We start from the raw sequence: 15836 nt of genomic DNA, 5'->3' as shown, positions 1-15836 counted from the left end.
GTTTTGATTTGCATTTCTCTGATGACTAGTGATGATGAGCATTTTTTCATGTGTCTGTTGGCTGCATAAATGCCTTCTTTTGAGAAGTGTCTGTTCATATCCTTTGCCCACTTTTTGATGGGGTTGTTTGATTTTTTCTTGTAAATTTGTTTAAGTTCTTTGTAGATTCTGGATCTTAGCCGTCTGTCAGATGGGTAGATTGCAAAACTTTTCTCCCATTCTGTAGGTTGCCTGTTCACTCTGATGGTAGTTTCTTTTCTGTGCAGAAGCTCTTTAGTTTAGTTAGATCCCATTTGTCTATTTTGGCTTTTCTTGCCATTGCTTTTGGTGTTTTAGTCGTGAAGTCTTCGCCCATGCCTATGTCCTGAATGGTATTGCCTAGGTTTTCTAGGGTTTTTATGGTTTTAGGTCTAACATTTAAGTCTTTAATCCATCTTTAATTAATTTTTGCATAAGGCCTAAGGAAGGGATCCAGTTTCAGCTTTCTACATATGGCTAGCCAGTTTTCCCAGCACCATTTATTAAATAGGGAATCCTTTCCCCATTTCTTTTTGTCAGGTTTGTCAGGTTTGTCAACGATCAGATGGTTGTAGATGTGTGGTGTTATTTCTAAGGCTTCTGTTCTGTTCCATTGGTCTACATCTCTGTTTTGGTACCAGCACCATGCTGTTTTGGTTACTGTAGCCTTGTAGTATAGTTTGAAGTCAGGTAGTGTGATGCCTCCAGCTTTGTTCTTTTTACTTAGGATTGTCTTGGCTATGTGGGTTCTTTATTGGTTCCATATGAACTTTAAAGTAGTTTTTTCCAATTCTGTGAAGAAAGTCATTGGTAGCTTGATGGGGATGGCATTGAATCTATAAATTACCTTGGGCAGTATGGCCATTTTCACGATATTGATTCTTCCTATCCATGAGCATGGAATGTTCTTCCATTTGTTTGTATCCTCTTTTATTTCATTGAGCAGTGGTTTGTAGGTCCTTCACATCCCTTGTAAGTTGGATTCCTAGGTATTTTATTCTTTTTGAAGCAATTGTGAATGGGAGTTCACTCGTGATTTGGCCCTCTGTTTGTCTGTTATTGGTGTATAGGAATGCTTGTGATTTTTGCACACTGATTTTGTACCCTGAGACTTTGCTGAAGTTGCTTATCAGCTTAAGGAGATTTTGGGCTGAGACGATGGGGTTTTCTAAATATACAATCATGTCATCTGCAAACAAGGACAATTTGACTTCCTCTTTTCCTAATTGAATACCCTTTATTTCTTTCTCTTGCCTGATTGCCCTGGCCAGAACTTCCAACACTAGTGGAATAGGAGTGGTTAGAGAGGGCATCCCTGTCTTGCGCCAGTTTTCAAAGGGAATTTTTCCAGTTTTTGCCCATTCAGTATGATATTGGCTGTGGGTTTGTCATAAATAGCTCTTATTATTTTTAGATACCTCCCATCAATACCTAGTTTATTGCGAGTTTTTAGCATGAAGGGCTGTTGAATTTTGTCAAAGGCGTTTTCTGCATCTATTGAGATAATCATGTGGTTTTTGTCTTTGTTTTTGTTTATGTGATGGATCATGTTTATGGATTTGCATATGTTGAATCAGCCTTGCATCCCAGGGATGACGCCAACTTGATCTTGATGGATAAGCTTTTGATGTGCTTCTGGATTCAGTTTGCCAGTATTTAATGAGGATTTTCGTATAGCTGTTCATCAGGGATATTGGTCTAAAATTCTCTTTTTTTGTTGTGTCTCTGCCAGGCTTTGGTATCAGGATGATGCTGGCCACATAAAATGAGTTAGGGAGGATTCCTTCTTTTTCTGTTGATTGGAATAGTTTCAGAAGGAATGGTACCAGCTCTTCTTTGCACCGCTGGTAGAATTCAACTGTGAATCCGTCTGGTCCTGGGCTTTTTTTTTTGGCTGGTAGGCTATTGATTATTGCCTCAATTTCAGAGCCTGTTGTTGGTCTATTCAGGGATTCAACGTCTTCCTGGTTTAGTCTTGGGAGGGTGTACATTTCCAGGATTTATCCATTTCTTCTAGATTTTCTAGTTTACTTGCATAGAGGTGTTTCTAGTATTCTCTGATGGTGGTTTGTATTTCTGTGGGATCGGAGGTGATATCCCTTTTATCATTTTTTATTGCATCTATTTGATTCCTCTCTTTTCTTCTTTGTTAGTCTTGCTAGTGGTCTATCAATTTTGTTGATCTTTTCAAAAAACCAGCTCCTGGATTCATTGATTTTTTGAAGGGTTTTTTGTGTCTCCATCTCGTTCAGTTCTGCTCTGATCTTAGTTATTTCTTGCCTTCTGCTAGCTTTTGAATTTGTTTGCTCTTGTTTCTCTAGTTCTTTTAATTGTGATATTAGGGTGTCAATTTTAGATCTTTCCTGCTTTCTCTTGTGGGCATTTAGTGCTATAAATTTCCCTCTACACACTGCTTTAAATGTGTTCCAGAGATTCTGGTACATTGTGTCTTTGTTCTCGTAGGTTTCAAAGAAAATCTTTATTTCTGCCTTCATTTCATTATGTACCCAGTAGTCATTCAGGAGCAGGTTGTTCAGTTTCCATGTAGTTATGTGATTTTGAGTGAGTTTCTTAATCCTGAGTTCTAATTTGATTGCACTGTGGTCTGAGAGACAGTTTGTTGTGATTTCTGTTCTTTTGCATTTGCTGAGGAGTGCTTTATTTCCAACTATGTGGTCAATTTTGGAATAAGTGTGATATGGTGCTGAGAAAAACGTATATTCTGTTGATTTGGAGTGGAGAGTTCTGGAGATGTCTATTAGGTCTGCTTGGTGCAGAGCTGAGTTCAGGTCCTGGATATCCTTCTTAACCTTCCGTCTCATTGATCTGTCTAATATCAATAGTGGGGTGTTAAAGTCTCCCATTATTATTGTGTGGGAGTCTAAGTCTCTTTGTAGGTCTCTCAGGACTTGCTTTATGAATCTGCATGCTCCTGTATTGGGTGCATATATATTTAGGATAGTTAGCTTCTTGTTGAATTGATCCCTTTACCATTATGTAATGGCCTTCCTTGTCTCTTTTGATTTTTGTTGGTTTAAAGTCTGTTTTATCAGATACTAGGATTGCAACCTGTGCTTTTTTTGCTTTCGATTTGCTTGGTAGATCTTCCTCCATGCCTTTATTTTGAGCTTATGTATGTCTCTGCATGTGAGATGGGTCTCCTGAATACAGCACACTGATGGCTCTTGACTCTCTTCAATTTGCCAGTCTGTGTCTTTTAATTGGAGCATTTAGTCCATTTACATTTAAGGTTAACATTGTTATGTGTGAATTTGATCCTATCATTATGATGTTAGCTGGTTATTTTGCCTGTTAGTTGATGCAGTTTCTTCCTAGCATGGATGGTCTTTACAATTTGATATGCTTTTGCAGTGGCGGGTACTGATTGTTCCTTTCCATGTTTAGTGCTTCCTTCAGGAGCTCCTGTAAGGCAGGCCTAGTGGTGACAAAATCTCTAAGCATTTGCTTGTCTGTAAAGGATATTATTTCTCCTTCACTTATGAAGCTTAGTTTGGCTGGATGTGAAATTCTGGGTTGAAAATTCTTTTCTTTGAGAATGTTGAATATTGGCCCCCACTCTCTTCTGGCTTTTAGAGTTTCTGCCGAGAGATCTGCTGTTAGTCTGATGGGCTTCCCTTTGTGGGTAACCCGACCTTTCTCTCTAACTGCCCTTAGCATTTTTTTCTTCATTTCAACCTTGGTGAATCTGGCAGTTATATGTCTTGGAGTTGCTCTTCTTGAGGAGTATTTTTGTGGTGTTCTCTGTATTTCCTGAATTTGAATGTTGGCCTGCCTTGTTAGGTTGGGGAAGTTCTCCTGGATAATATCCTGCAGAGTGTTTTCCAACTTGGTTCCGTTCTCCCCGTCACTTTGAGGTACACCAATTAAACGTAGATTTGGTCTTTACACATAGTCCCATATTTCTTGGAGGTTTTGTTCATTTCTTTTTTCTCTAAACTTCTCTTCTCATTTCATTTCATTCATTTGATCTTCAATTACTGATACTCTTTCTTCCACTGAAGCTCATGCATGTGTCATGTCGTTCTTGTGCCATGGTTTTCAGCTCCATCAGGTCATTTAAGGTCTCCTCTACATTGTTTATTCTAGTTAGCCATTTGTCTTATCTTTTTTCAAGGTTTTAGCTTCCTTGTGATGGGTTGGAACATCCTCCTTTAGCTCAGAGGAGTTTGTTATTACTGACCTTCTGAAGCCTACTTCTATCAGTTCATCAAAGTCATTCTCTCTCCAGCTTTGTTCCATTGCTGGTGAGGAGCTGTGATCCTTTGGAGGAGAAGAGGTGCTCTGGTTTTTAGAATTTTCAGCTTTTCTGCTCTGGTTTCTCCCCATCGTTGTGGTTTTATCTACCTTTGGTCTTTGATGATGGTGACCTACAGATTGGGTTTTGGTGTGGATGTCCTTTTTGTTGATGTTGATGCTATTCCTTTCTGTTTGTTAGTTTTCCTTCTAACAGTCAGGTCCCTCAGCTGCAGGTCTGTTGGAGTTTGCTGGAGGTCCACTCCAGACCCTGTTTACCTGGGTGTCACCAGTGGAGGCTGCAGAACAGCAAATATTGCAGAACAGCAAATATTGCTGCCTGATCATTCCTCTGGAAGCTTCATCTCAGACGGGCACCCGGCTGTATGAGGTGTTAGTTGGCCGCTACTGGAAGTTGTCTCCCAGTTAGGCTAGACGGGGGTCAGGGACCCACTTAAGGAGGCAGTCTGTCCATTCTCAGAGCTCAAACACCATGATGGGAGAACCACTGTTCTCTTCAGAGCTGTCAGACAGGGACGTTTAAGTCTGCAGAAGTTTCTGCTGCCTTTTGGTCAGCTATGCCCTGCCCCCAGAGGTGGAGTCTACAGGGCCTCAATGAGCTGAGGTGGGATCCACCCAGTTTGAGCTTCCCAGCTACTTCATTTACCTACTCAAGCCTCAGCAATGGTAGATGCCCCTTCCATAGCCAAGCTGCCGCCTTGCAGTTCAATCTTGGACTGCTGTGCTAGCAGTGAGCAAGGCTCTGTGGTCATGGGACCTGCTGAGCCAGGTGTGGGATATAATCTCCTGGGATGCTGTTTGTTAAGACAGTTGGAAAAGCGCAGTATTTGAGTGGCAATGTCCCAATTTTCCAGGTATAGTCTGTTACAGCTTCCCTTGGCTAGGAAAGGGAAATCCCCTGACTCCTTGCACTTCCCGGGTGAGGCGATGCCCTGCCCTGCTTTGGCTCACCCTCCACGGGCTGCACCCACTGTCCGACCAGTCCCAATGAGATGAACCAGGTACCTCAGTTGGAAATGCAGAAAGCACCCATCTTCTGCATCAATTACAACTGGGAGCTGCAGACCAGAGCTGTTCCTATTCAGCTGTCTTGGAACAACTATCGAGATCTTTCACTTCTTTAGTTAATTCCTAGGTATTTAGTTTTATGTGTGGCTATTATAAGTGGGGTAACTTTTTTATTTCTTTTTCAGATTGTTCACTGTTGGCATATAGAAATGCTACTGATTTTGGTTATGTTGATTTTGTATCCTGCAACTGAATTTGTTCATTTTTAATAGGTTTCTTGTGTAATCTTTAGATTTTTCCAAATATAGGATCATACCATCCACGAACAAGGATGGTTTCACTTATTTTCTTTTTTTTTTTTTTTTTTTTTTTGAGACAGAGTCTTGCTCTGTCGCCCAGGCTGGAGTGCAGTGGCCAGATCTCAGCTCACTGCAAGCTCCGCCTCCTGGGTTCACGCTGTTCTCCTGCCTCAGCCTTCGGAGTAGCTGGGACTACAGGCGCCCGCCACCTCGCCTCACCTCGCCACCCCTCGGCTAGTATTTTTGTATTTTTTAGTAGAGACGGGGTTTCACCATGTTAGCCAGGATGGTGTCGATCTCCTGAGCTCATGATCCACCCGTCTCGGCCTCCCAAAGTGCTGGGATTACAGGCTTGAGCCACCACGCCCGGCCGTTTCACTTATTTTCTAATTTGGATGCCCTTTATATCTTTCTCTTGTCTGATTGCTCTAGCTAGGACTTCCAGTACTGTGTTGGATAACAGTGATATCAGTGGGCATCCTTGTCATGTTCCAGATCTTAGAGGAGAGGATTTCAGTTTTCCCCCATTAAGTATGATACTAGCTGTAGGTCTGTTGTATATGGCTTTTATTATGTTAACTTATACTCCTTCTATACTGAGTTTCTTGTGGGGTTTTATCATGAAGGAATGTTGAATTTTATCAAATCCTTTTTCAGCATCAATTGAAATAATCATATGGTTTTTATCCTTCATTCTGTTGATATATCACATTGACTGATTTGATATGTTGAACTGTCTTTGCAAAGCATTTGGTATGTTGAGCCATTCTTGCGTCCCAGGGATAAATCCCACTTGGTCATGATGAATGATCTTTCTAATGTATTGTTGAATTTGGTTTGCTATTACTTTGTTGAAAAAACTTGCATTAATATTTGTCAGAGATTCTGGCCTGTAGTTTCCTTATATTGAGGTGTCTTTATCTGGTTTTAGTATCGGGGTAATACTGGCTTCATAGAATGAGTTTGGAAGTATTCCCTGCTCCTCTAGCTTTTTGAAATAGTTTGAGTAGGATTGATATTAGTTCTTCCTTAAATGTTTTGTAGAATTCATCAGTGAAGTCATCGGGTCCTGGGCTTTTCTTTACTGGGAGAGTTTTTGTTATGGCTTTGATCTCACTACTTGTTACCGGTTTGTCTAGGTTTTGGATTTCTTCCTGGTTCAATCTTGGATGATTGTATGTGTTCAGAAATTTGTCCATTTGTTCTAGATTTTCTAATTTATTGGCATGTAGTTGCTCATAGTAACTTTTAATGAACCTTTGAATTTCTGCTGTATTAGTTTTAATGTCTCCTTTTTCATTTCTGATTTTATTTATTTGTGTCTTCTCTCTTTTTTTCTTAGTCTGACTCAAAGTTTGTCAATTTTGTTTAACTTTTCAAAATCCAACTTTTTGTTTCATTGATCTTTTGTATTTTTTCACTTCAATTTCATTAATTTCCACTTTGATCTTTATTATTTCTTTTCTTCTACTAATTTTGGGTTTGGTTTGTTCTTGCTCTTCTCATTGCTTAAGATGCATCATTAGGTTGTTTATTTGAAGGTTTTTTTCTGTTTTTTTTTTTTTTTTTTATGTAGGCACTTATAGCTATAAACATCCCTCTTAGTCCTGGTTTTGCTGTATGTCATAGGTTTTGGTATGTTGTGTTTCCATTATCATTTGTTTCAAGAAAATTTTCAGTTTCCTTCTTAATTTCTTCATTGACCCACTGGTCATTCAGGAGCATATTGTTTAATTTCCACGTGTTTGCATAGTTTTCAAAATTTCTCTTGTTATTAATCTCTAGTTTTCCATTGTGGTCAGAGAAAATGCTTGATATTATTTAATTTTTTTTTAATATTTTAAGACTTGTTTTGTGACCTAATATATGGCCTATCCTTGAGAATGATGCATGTGCTAAGAAAAAGAATGTGTAGTCTGAAGCCGTTGGATGAAATGTTCTGTAAACATCTATTAGATCCATTTGGTCTGTAGTGCAGATTAAGTCTAATGTTTCTTTGTTGATTTTATGTCTAGAAGATCTGTCTAATGCTGAAAGTTGAGTGTCTCAAAGTCTCCAGCTATTATTGCATTGGGGCCTATCTCTCTTTTTAGCTCTAATAACATGTGCTTTGTGTATCTGGGTGATCCAGTGTTGGGTATGTATATATTTAAAATTGTTATATCCTCTTGCTGAATTGACCCCTTTATCATTAGTGATCTTCTTTGTAGCTTCCTACAGTTTTTGTTTTGAAATCTATTTTGTCTGATGTAAGTATACTTTCTCCCGCTCTTTTCTGGTTTCCATTGGCATGGAATGTCTTTTTCTGTCCCTTTATTTTTAGTCTATATGTGTCTTTATAGGGAAAGTGTGTTTCTTGTGGGCAGCAGATCAATGGGTCTTGTTTTTTCATCCATTCAGCCAGTCTATGTCTTTTGATTAGAAAGTTTAGTCCATTTACATTCAATGATGTTATTGATAAGTAAGAACTTACTCCTTCCATTTTGTTAGTTGTTTTCTGATTATTTTATGGTCTTCTCTTCCTTCTTTCTTTCCTTTCTGTCTTCCTTTAGTGAAGGTGATTTTCTCTGGTGATATGATTTAGTTTCTTGCTTTTTAGTTTTTTGTGTCTCCATTGTATGTTTTTTGGTTTGAGGTTACCATGAAGCTTACAAATACTATCTTATAACCCATTATTTTAACCTCATAACAACATAACACTGTTTGCCTAAACAAACAAAACATTAAAAATAAGAACTCTATGCCATAACTTTGTTTCCCTGCTTTTTAACATTTTGTTGTTTCTATTTATATCTTGTACTATGATATGGAGTTAAAACCAGGTACTATGAGGGCTTGCCTGATTTTTGGTTCTTATGAAGGTGTTTTTTCTGTATAGATAGTTGTTAACTGGATGTCCTTGCAGGGGGGATGATAGGTGGAGCCTTCTATTCCAACATCTTGCTGCTGCTGCAGATCCTCCTCCTCCTCCTCCTTCTTCTTCTGTTATTATTATTATTTCCCCTTACCAATTAGGAAACTAAAGCAAAAAAGGGGTTAAACAATTTATCTGTGGTGGCACAGGTAGTAACCTTTAGAGCCGGGAGTCAAATCCAGGCATTTTGCCTCCAGTATTTGTGCTTTAAGTGCTCCGTGGCTTCACTGCTTACATTCACAAATAATAGATTATTCTTCCTTTAGGCTTGGGCTGGGGCTGCTTTCACATTTACAGTGCCATGGGGATTGGGACAGGAAGAGAATGACATAGTTTCCACTGAAACCTTATGCTTGCTAATTTCCCACCTTTCCTCCCTTCTTGAACACATACCACGTCCTTGGGTTGGAGCCCCTTCTCCACTCACATTGGACATAGAATCACTTGTCCAATCAGGTGAAAAATGAAGGATGCCCTGGAATTAATTTGTGAGTGTGTGTGTGTGTGTATATGTGTGAGACAGAGAGACACACACACACAGAGAGAGAGAGAGAGAGAGAGAGAGAAAGTGTGTGTGTACATGATGGGGAGTTCCAGGTAGACAGAACTGTGAATGTAAAACCTCTATTTTTGAGTCCACAGGAAGCATCTATTTCATGAGTATTATTCTACATAATACATTGAACACATTGTGTTAACTCATTAATGCAAAGTAAAAGTGGAAATTTTGTTTCTTTAAAAAAATATGAACTAATAAACTTTGCTAAAATCTTTTCTCTGCACCTATCAGAATTTGTAGGAGGCGAGTGCACACAGTCACTATCATGTGACACTTCTCTTGTACAAGCTCCTCTTCTACTTTCTCTACAGGCACATAATAAAATTCTCTTTTCTCCATAATATATGAAACTGGGATTGTACTGGTGACATTTTGCAATATGGCATAACAACTGGTGAGTTTGGGAAGTAATGATGTAATTGAATTAGGCAAAACTTCTAAAATTTGTATTTTTTCCCATGGAGTTCTGCCAACATTTCATTTTCTGTAATTCTGCAGAAGTAATATGAAACAAAATTGGACTTTTTCATCAACTGGAGAAATTGAAACATGTTTATCTAGTTGTTGTGGCATGCAAGATATTTTTTCGAGGCTTCAAGTTAGAAGGGAGTCAGAAATTTTGACGCTTTTTTGAAATTCTTGAAAAAGCCCTCGAATGAAAGTGGTAAGTAAATGACCATTAAGGAATCGTGAAATGGGAGTTTCTAGAAAGTGAAGAATCTTGGTAAACCAAAGTTGTTCTTAATAACAGAGATTAGAGGCCACATGGCAATGATAGTAATAAAGCAACAAAAATACTGCTGCCCCAGACACTCTCCCACAGCTTCAGAGAGGTGGACTGATCTGAGCACTGAGAACATTTAAGTGTGGGAAACGTTTTACTCCAGCTTTAACTTCTTAATACAAGCTCCAGTTCCATGTGTCCCACTCAGGTCAACTGCCAGCACCATCAAAGCCCTTAAAAGTTTACTTGTCTTAATGACTTCAATTCTCCCCTCCTCCTGGGCACCCATCTTCCCTGACTCAAACCTGTAGACAAGCCAGACCATGTTCTGTCTCTTCAGAAAAGGAGCAGCTTGAACTATTCTACCCACTTCCAGCCTGGCTTCTAAATCTGGGGTCTCTTTGATAATACTCTCAGCCCAGTGGAGAGGAAAGCCTACTGGGGACAGCTAAAATTTGGCTTATCCTTCCTAGCACAGCCAGTCCAGAAGCCATGGGCCTGGAGACGGAATGGGTCCAAGTTCTCCCAAAGGCTTTTGTCTGAGAAACACTGGCTTAACTATGAAACAGCATTCTCTGCTGAGCTGAGAAATAGCTCCCCTGCCACCACCACCCAGGGAAGTCCATAGTAAGAACCCTTAGGAAATGGAAGAGGAACAGGTTAGAAGCCTGGGTGATTTTCAAGGGTGCTAAGTGGAAATCTTATATTTTTGTGATTATGAAAAAAGTTTCAGTCACATTCAAGTTCATGAGTAGTCAGTGCCTAAATGTAGACATGAGATCTTCAACTGGGATGCATGAAATTCTTGAAATTGTACATAAAGGTGTGTGGTTGGGGGGTGTGTAAGCATGGGTGTAAGCGTGTGTGCATGTGTAAGCATTTTTTGAAAACAGAATCCGTATCCTCCATTGATTTCTCAAAGGAGTCTGCAACACCTCCTTCACCTCCACTGCCACCAAAGTTAAGAACCAGTGACTTAAAGGGATTGTAGATTTTTCTTCAGCTGGAAAGAATCTTGGATGGTATTTAGTTCATTTTTGCTCCCTTTAAAATTTTTCTGATAAAAAATTGAGTCTGATTAGCATGGGCTGTTTTATAAATGTTGAAGTCTTCTAGGCTTTTTCTCTTCTGAAACACCTTCTAGATGGGTCTTGGAAATGCCTTGTGATGACATCAAGTAGGGCTGTGGTGATGGATCTACCCGTGCGTGTAAATGCATCTACACATGATCGTCTACCCGTGTGTGCCAGAAGGGCTGCTGAGCGGGTGGCAGGCACACTCCTGTCCTCTGGTTTATTTTCATGTGTTTTAACTTGGAGGACAGAGATAGAACTGTGGTTCAGAACTCCAAGCCTCTTTGTTTCAAAGGGAACTAGCGAGATTCATCCTTATGAGAAGAACCTGGCAAGTCCCCACAAATGACTTCACTGTGATGATTTTCATGACCTAACTTTACCCTGAATATTACAAATTTATTTCTTTTGCTTTTATGCTTAAAGCAGCTCAACAATGCATAATTCAAGATGATTATGGCTTGCAAAACCCTGTCTTCTCAACACAAATACTTAAAAAAGAAATCAACTTGATACTTGGCACCCTTCACTGCAGCTGGGTTCACTGCTCCCAAGTCAGGTGTTTCCATTCAGTGAATGGAAGTTACGTATTAAGAGCAGAATGAGAAAACCACAGAATTCCAAATCTCTCCATAAGATTTCGCTGGGGCAAGATATAAAGCAGAATAGTCAGTTGATTCTTTCAATGTCTAAGTTAGAAGTGAGGCATTCTTATTAAGGCCTTTTATTAAGTAGAGTAGAAAATACTTGGCAACCATTGGCTGTAAGGGTGGAGGTGAGGGGAGAAGTTAAAGATAACTCCCAGGCTTCCGATTTGGTAATTGAGACCCACGAATGGAAGAAACCTGGGGAGATATAAATGGTCCCCATTATGGATATGTTGCATTTGGATTCAGGTGGGTAATTTGGTGTGCAGTTCACTATGAGGGTCTGAAGGAATGGGTTGGGCTAAAGATAGAATTTGGGAGCTATCAGTAAACCTACAGCCTATATACCACTGGGAGTTAAAGAAGAGGGTTTCAAAAAGGAGAACAATGATGCCAAGTATCTCAGAGGAGTCAACTAGGAAAGAACAAACTGTTCCCTGGGTTAAACAATGATGAAGTCATTGATGACCTTAGGACAAGCAGTTTCTGTGGATTTGAAGAGGCAGAAGCCAAGTCACATCTGATGAAGGACTGGATGGACAGCAAAGAATGGCAAAGCTGAATGGTGACCTCTCCAGAAGCCCAGATATAAAGAAGACAAATTGGAGTGAGAGCTGAAGAAGGAATGTAGAATGGTGAGAGTTTTGCCTATTATTTTTTAGATTTAAAGAGACTCGAATATGATGAGAAGAAACCAGAAGGTGGGGGAAGTTGAAGAAACAGGAGAGAAAATGAATCTTTGATGGAAAAAATTCCTAGATGGATATGGAGAAGAGTAAATTCAAGAGCACCGTGGTGACACTGGCCTTGACACATTTGTCCTCCGAGACACCCAGGAAGGAAAAGAGAGATGCGGATAAGCTTGTGCGTGATAAGCTCCCCACTGAGGAAGCTCATCCCTGGTCATCTCAGTTTTATCAGTTAAAGAAAGTAGGGGTACTTAGGATAGGCTAGGGAGCATGAGAAGAACAGCAAAAGTTTGGACCTATCATGGAGAAGAGGGGAAAAGGGTAACTGACCAGGGACACAGATACAGATGGCTGGAAGCACTGGGGACCCAGATGAGACTGGAAATCCTAAATGTATAGTAGTAGCACCAGTCCACCTAGCTGTGTGTATTTCTCTGACACTTGGCTACCAGTGGGTAGCGTGGAAGAAGATGGATATGTTTGGGTTAATCCAGGGTTGGAGATTTATAAGACAGGTTAATAGAAGGGGGTAAAAGAGATAAGGAAGCTGGGTTTTCTGGGTAGAAAGTAGTGAAGTGATAAGAATGGGACCTGGGCAGGAAAAGGAAGACATGAAACAGGAAAGGATGATACAAAACAGAAGTCTAGGGTAAAATGAAGTATACAAGTTGCTGAAGATCTTATGAAGATCAAAGAACAGGTATAATCAGAGTAGGGATGAAAAGTTCTAGAAAGACAGGATAGTATGGTCAGAGAATTCCTGGAATAAAATATTGTGGGTTTTCTTCCAAAACATTTTACTACTATTTTCATGTTATGCTGTAAGTTTGAAAAATGCATTACAAGGTCATCTCCAGGCATTGTGGAATGGAGTGGCCAACCTCCTTCAGAGCAACATGCCCAAGTCTTATTCTATCTACTGCAATACATAGCTCTCCCACAACTCTCCATCCGTGAGAAAGGCCCACTTCAGTGGTAGGAAACACAAAGAGAATGTGAAAGACTACTACCAGAAATGGATGGAAGAACAGGTTCAGAACCTGATTGCCTAAACAATGGCTGCATTTCAACCAAGAAAGATACTTCCTACTCTATTCTCTGCTCCTCCTCTGCAGGGGCAATGATACCACCTCCCCCCAGCCTTCCAGGTCCTCTTTGCCCAAATATAATACCAGCACCCCATATGGGAACCCTCCCATGATGCCAGTGATGGGCCTTCTTTTCATGGGATGATGCCAGTGGGACTTGCTCCTGGAATGAAGCCACATGGGAGGCCACATGTCAATGATGAGGCCTCCTGACTGTCCCATGATGGTGCCTGCTTGGCCTAGAATGACTTGACCTGATGGTTAAGGATAGTACAGAGGCCTTGTGTATCAGGTTTATATTGCTTGTTCTACTTCACTAGGAGACCATGGTGCTGTGACTCTGGGTGTTTTCTTAACAGCATGATAAGGAAGACTTTCTTTTCTTATCAAAGAGAGAATAGTTTTGGAGGGGAGAAGTGGACCAAAAACAGTAGTTTTTATTTGTATTGTGAAATGTGAAAATAAAATTGTTAACTCTTTTCATAAAAAAGAAACTACAACAACCAAAAAAATCCCAAAATGTATTACAAGTGAAAGTATATATGTTTGGTAACTTAAATTTATTATTTTGTATTATCTGTGCCTTTGGCTGTCTTCCATATGATAATCCCATTCTCTTTTCATTGAATAAGGAAAATGCAGATCAGGTCTTAAGAGTATCATATTTCTAATGCTTTCATTATTTTATATGTACAGTGATACTATTATCATTTTAAATAAAAGCTCTTGAGAAAGAAGCTAGTGTTTTCTATTTCAGCTGTTTCAGCAGCTGCTGTAAAGATAAGCAAGTTTTCAATACACCTGCTTCCTCTGACTTTGTCCTTTCCCCTAAATTTAAGTTGATTATAGGAAAAATGTAACCTATAAAGCTGAAGAGGACAGATCACATCAATAGAACCCACATGACAAGTGACTAATGGTAACAAAGTGGACCCATGGGATGGTGGGGAAAGTTAGGGAGGTTGTGCACACCTTCATGACCTAGATTGGAAGCTCAGCCTGAAACCTAGATACATATGGGTTAGACGTGCATTGCCCATAAATGAAGTACTGGTCACTTCCATTCCATCTAAGGCTGCTTCCGCTGTACTTTTGGAAGAGACATTAAGAATTAAATGTGTGCATAATTTGAACATAATTTGGTAGAAAAGCAAATATTTTATTTGTTATGCCTCCATTTGCTAAAATAAGTGTTTAGCAAGTGTGGAGGTTAGGTGAAAATGCAAATGGAATTATAGGTAATGGATTACAGTCCCATTTGTGGAGAATTAAGAATCCCATTTGTGGAGATTAAGATAATTAAGAATTAAGAAATTTTATTAGTTAGTAGGACTAGGCTGCATCTCAAGAATTCTGTTCACTTGTGTTACAGTGGACAGAATAAAGATGGACGTTATTCTGTCTCCCACGGTGTAGGGAGAAAATAGCAGAAAAAGAAGCCAGCCAGGCATGGTGGCTCACCCCTGTAATCCCAGCACTTTGGGAGGCCAAAGTGGGCAGATCACCTGAGGTCAGGAGTTCAAGACCAGCCAGACCAACACGGTGAAACCTCGTATCTACTAAAATACAATATACTAAATTACGGATATACTAAAAATACTATTTAGTATATACCAATATACTAAAATACTAAAATTAGCTGGGTGTGGTGGTGGGCACCTGTTGTCCCAGCTACTTGGGGGGCTGAGGCAGGAGAATCGCTTGAACCCAGGAGGTGGAGGTTGCAGTGAGCCAAGATTGTGCCACTGCACTCCAGCCTGAGTGACAGAACGAGACTCCGTCTCAAAAAAAAAAAAAAAAAGGAAAACGTTTATCATTGGGTTTGCTATCATTGGCTAGCTCAAAGCAGCTAGCAAGAAGGTTCTTATCCCTCGGCCAAGCATATTCCTACAAGATTAAGAGTAGGGATGGTGCCTTGTCAATAGGAAGCTTAGGTAAATTACAGGTCTGTTCTCACCCTCTTTCCTCTGATGGAGAGTGTTGCTAGTTGCCACATCTCATGACTTTAACATCATCTAATTCCCATGCCCATGCTCATCAAACCATCTATTAGTGGTCATTTGCCTTTCTATGTAGACTTTTCTGAAGAGAAAAAAAAGAAAGGGAAAGTGCGGGGGTAGGGGGGCAATTCCTTGGCATGCTGCCATGAACACTGCTGTTTGCTTATCAATTTTGTCTGTCCTTGTAACTAACAGAATAACATTGTAGTTTATTTACCAGTTTCTTGTGAGATGACTAATTAGGGTGAGTTGCTGCCCCCTGATTCTGATGAAGTTGGGAAGGGAAATATACATTTCTTTACCTTTAAAGAAGATGAGCAGGCCTGGATTTTGTAGTAGCACCGCCATTAGAGAAGCCCCATATGAGCTACTGCCAATCTCTGTCTTAGATATTTTTTCTCTCCTTTTTTTTTTTTTTTTTTTTTTTTTTTTGAGATGGAGTCTCGCTCTGTTGCCCAGGCTGGAGTGCAGTGGCATGATCCTGACCTACTGCAACCTCCACCTCCCAGGTTCAAGCAACTCTCCTGCCTCTGTCTCCTGAG

General features: G+C 39.9%; 1 pseudogene; it reads left to right on the top strand.

Annotated features, from left to right (window-relative positions):
• Positions 1-13102: 13102 nt before the first annotated feature.
• On the top strand, positions 13103-13559 carry LOC111527697 (annotated as a pseudogene).
• The last annotated feature ends 2277 nt before the right edge of the window (positions 13560-15836 follow it).

The sequence above is a fragment of the Piliocolobus tephrosceles genome, chromosome 14 (genome assembly GCF_002776525.5).
Source record: "Piliocolobus tephrosceles isolate RC106 chromosome 14, ASM277652v3, whole genome shotgun sequence".
NCBI lineage: Eukaryota > Metazoa > Chordata > Mammalia > Primates > Cercopithecidae > Piliocolobus > Piliocolobus tephrosceles.
This window is presented reverse-complemented; position numbering and strand designations above follow the sequence as displayed.